The following is a 4,228-nucleotide window of genomic DNA, read 5'->3' as shown; positions in this document are numbered from 1 at the left end:
TGGCGAGTGACTATTTTACTAGAATGAGGATTTTAACTCCGTATATATGGTGACAAGTTATCCAATTATAACTAGTAAGAAAAAATGTTAAACTAGGGTATCAATATCAAAGTCTTACAAACTATAACACACAGTGCTACAGTCAAGCGAGATTTCATGTAGCTTAAATCTGGTACCCTCTTTAAAAGCAGGTTCTTCTCAAATGAGAAAGGCATGTCAATTTTTTATAAATTTTGGATAACAACATTGGGCAGAACTTTGCCAGAGCAAAACAAATGAAACAATAATGCAAATTTAAAAAAAGAATAAAATTGGAGGATTGGGAGTATATTCAATTTATGATTGTTCAAAGTTGTTATTGGTGCTGAATTTCTCACAATTCTGACTTCTTGCAGAACCTTATTATAAACTTTTATGGAGATAAGTGTACTGGATGGTCTCAGTGTGTCCCTCAGATCTACTCTCCATCTTTCCACACCAGATCTGCACCCCAGGAGGCTGACTTGTAGAGAGCACATCACTAAGCTTGCTTGCCCTCTGGTTTCTTGCTGAATCCCATCAATGAGAGGCTCCAACAGGATACTGGACACTGGAAAGGTGATGAAGTTGCGTATATATTCCCCTGCTTTCCTCCATGTCACAATGCAGTTTGGCAGTGCCTGAGTTCCTCCACAGAAGGCCACAGCTCCTGTCATCTCATTCTCTCCTACAGATACAACCATAGCTGCCTTTCCTATTCCAGGGCTAGAGAAGGTCTAGCCAGGCCCTCTTATTGATTTAACTCTACCTATGCCATTAGAAATAGTTCCTTCATTAAGTTGTCTTCAATAGCTCCTTTTGAGTGAGCCATCTATTTGCAGGATCCTGAGTGGTACAGTGAGGAAGAAATGACTCACTCACCAAACTACTAATCCAATGGCTAATAGGCCATCGTTGATTTTTAAATTCTCTTCTTTCTATGAATCCCTGCCTTCCAAACTTGGATCAAGGTTAGTCTTTTTCATAAACCATTTCTAAATCAGCCACATGGCTCTAGGTCCTAGAAACACTGGCCATCACTTCCAGTTCATTACTCTGTTCGTTACCTCACTTTTCTAAAGAATTTATTTGAGAGGAAGGGTGGGAGGGATGGAGAGAGAAGCAGAGAAACATCAATTTGTTGTTCCACTAATTTATGCTTTTATTGTTTGCTTCTTGTATGTGCCCTGACCAGAGATCAAATCTGCATCCTTGGTGTATTGGGATGATGCTCTAACCAACTGAGCTACCTGGCCAAGGCCTACTTTTGATGTATTTATAAGCCATTTGTAAGTTTTAACATCTCTCGTGTGAAGATGATTTTTTGGTCTACTTTCTGTATAAATTCTCTAAACACTTCTAGAGTTTTATGCTTCTTAAGCAATAGATATGCAATATTTGTTAGTTTCAGGAAGCCAATACAGTGCTCGCTTCGGGTTTGAATTGGGAAGCAAGGTGAATATAGATAAACTACCTCAAAATATGTTCCCCAACCTACACTTTCACTATGAGCAACAAATTTGAAAGACAGTTTCTTCTCATCTCAGCACTTCTTAATGCTAAAGAGACCTAGGACCAAGTTCCTTGACTACATATACTCTTCCCCTGGTAGTTCTCATGCAGTCTCATGACTTTATAAGCTTAGTAAACATTTCTACTTCTAAGTCTAATAAGCATTTATTCTCAAACTTAATATATTCACATCCAAACTTCTGATCTCTTCACTTCCACTCCAAATACGTTAATAGGCCAATCTTCCTCTTTCAGTAACCAGTAACTCCAGTTTCCTAGGCCAAAAGCTTTGGAGTTATCTTTTATTCACCTCCCCCCCCACCCCCCGCAACCCCCCACCCTCCAAAAATCCTTCAAGAAGTTAGGTCAGTCCTATATACACATTACATCCAGAGTCCAACCACTTCTCAGTGCTTCCTCTGTTACCCTCCACTCTGGTCCAGGTCACTGCAATAGCCTCCTCAGTGGTCTCCTCAGCTTCTATCCTGGTCCTTCTAGTTCTCTGTTCTCAACAGAGCAGCCAGGGTACTTTCTTTTTAAATTGTAGATTACAATATTCTTCCTTTGGTTGCACACTTACTCCAAGTGACACCCAGGTGTGTGGAAATTATAAATCCTAGCTTTTATTTCTTATTGAATTAATTGGAGTGACATTGGTTAATAAAATTCTATATGTTTCAGGGATACAATTCTATAATATATCATCTGTATATGTATTGTGTCAAGTCTCTCTCCATCACCATTTATTCCTCCTTTACCCTCTTCTACCTCTATCCATCCCCCTTTCCCTCAGGTAATCACTATACTATTGTCTGTGTCTATGAATATTTTTTTTTTTTGCTTAATCCCTTCATCCTTTTTACCCCGCTCCCCAACTCACATCCCCTCTAACAGCTGTCAGTCTGTTTTACCTGTAAGTATCCGTGAGTCTATTTCTATTTTGTTTGCTTGTTTATTTTGTTCATTAGATTCAACATATAAGTGAAATCATATGGTATTTGTCTTTCTCTGACTGGCTTATTTCATTTAGCAATAAATCCAAGCTTTTAGAAGAGAAAATACTGAGTAGACCAGGCAAAAGGTTGAGCAGAGAATAAAAAGGCAGAAGCACACTCACAAGCAGACCAAGAGATTTTGAGTTAGGGGAACTGCTCTGAAAAACCCCATCTTCTCTTTCCTTTTGTGGCCATCACGGAAGCAGCAGTTGCCAAAATGAAGTGTAATCCTTTTGTGACTTATAAGCAGAGCAAGAACGATAAAAGGCATTTTAATGCACCTTCCCACATTCACATGGACATTATGTTTTTCCCTCTTTCCGAAGAGTTAAGACAGAATTACAATGTTTGATCCATGTCAATCCAAAAGGATGATGAAGAAGTTGTGTGATGACACTACAAAGGTCAGCAAATTGGTGATGTAGTCCAAGTTTACAGGGAAAAAAATGTGTCATTTACATCGAACATATGCAGCAAGAGAAGCCAATGACACAACAGCCCATGTGAGCATTCAGCCCAGAAAGATGGTTGTCATTGGGTTAAAACTGGACAAAGACAGCAAAAGGATCCTTGAATATAAAGCCAAATCTCACCAAGGAGGAAAGAAAAAGGGCAAATATAAGGAAGAAACAAGTGAGAAGATGTAAGAATGAAGCAATATTATATGCATCCTTCATTAAAAACTGCTAAAATGAAAAAAAATCTCCTCAGCCCTATCCCTGTGGTCTACCAGCTGCCCCATCCTCCCAAAGAACAAACAGATGGAAAATTGTTTCAAGTTCTTGTTTATTAATTTAATATTAATTTGCACCAAAAGACTAAGATTATCAAAGATTTCCAGGAATAAAATTAGGGCCCTATCTTTATTAGAGAGTTCTCCTGCCTTGGTCAATTATAAAGTAGTAGAGAGGGCTTCTCCTTTGTCCTTCTGCTGGCCGTGTGAAGAAACCTGAACTTGGCTCTGCCTCTGTTCTTCCCCAAGTCTTGTTTCTTTGAAATGTGCACTATGTTTGCAAATCACAGTATTTTTAAAATGAAAGAAAGAAAGAAAGAAAGAAAGAAAGAAAGAAAGAAAGAAAGAAAGAAAGAAAGAAAGAAGGAAGGAAGGAAGGAAGGAAGGAAGGAAGGAAGGAAGGAAGGAAGGAAAGGGAAGGAAGGAAGAAAGGAAGGAAGAAGGAAGAAAGGAAGGAAGGAAGGAAGGAAGGAAGAAGTCATAGTACACTCTAGTCTAGACACAAGAAAATATTCTTGGGAAGCATTTCTAAGTAGGTACTTGAGAGTTTTCAAAAGAACATCAATAAAAGAGGTTAAATGAATGAGTTTTAAATGTTGATATTTCAGGTATGTTAGTCAATCAGAAGGCCTATTACATACAACAATACCCTTCCTCAGATAGCATAACAAACGTTTCTATCACATAAAAAGATATTCTGAAGTGTAAGTAATTCACATTTGGTGCCTGCTATTGATGAGAGTATTCCAATTTCCAGCAACTCTCAATACACACAAAATAAGTGCCTTAGATTTCAATTTTTCATATTGGTTGATATGAGGTTTCACTGTTTTTATTTCAAAAGTAATGTCTCAAAGAAAACGAACATTTATATATAACTTCCTTAGGATTTTAAAAGCATTTTATATTTTGGCTTTCTTTAGAGAATTTCTAGAAGAGAGGTAAAGTATTGAGATTTAACCATACCAGA

At 37.8% G+C, this 4,228-nt stretch overlaps 1 pseudogene; it reads left to right on the top strand.

Annotated features, from left to right (window-relative positions):
- The first annotated feature begins 2,706 nt into the window (after positions 1-2,706).
- Positions 2,707-3,172, top strand: LOC139015698 (large ribosomal subunit protein uL24 pseudogene; annotated as a pseudogene).
- Positions 3,173-4,228: the final 1,056 nt, after the last annotated feature.

This window comes from Myotis yumanensis, unplaced genomic scaffold (genome assembly GCF_028538775.1).
Source record: "Myotis yumanensis isolate MYYU_CA2020_CCGP unplaced genomic scaffold, mMyoYum1.0.hap1 SCAF_8, whole genome shotgun sequence".
Classification (NCBI taxonomy): domain Eukaryota; kingdom Metazoa; phylum Chordata; class Mammalia; order Chiroptera; family Vespertilionidae; genus Myotis; species Myotis yumanensis.
Note: the sequence above shows the minus strand (reverse complement) of the source record. Positions and strands in the feature narration are given on the sequence as shown.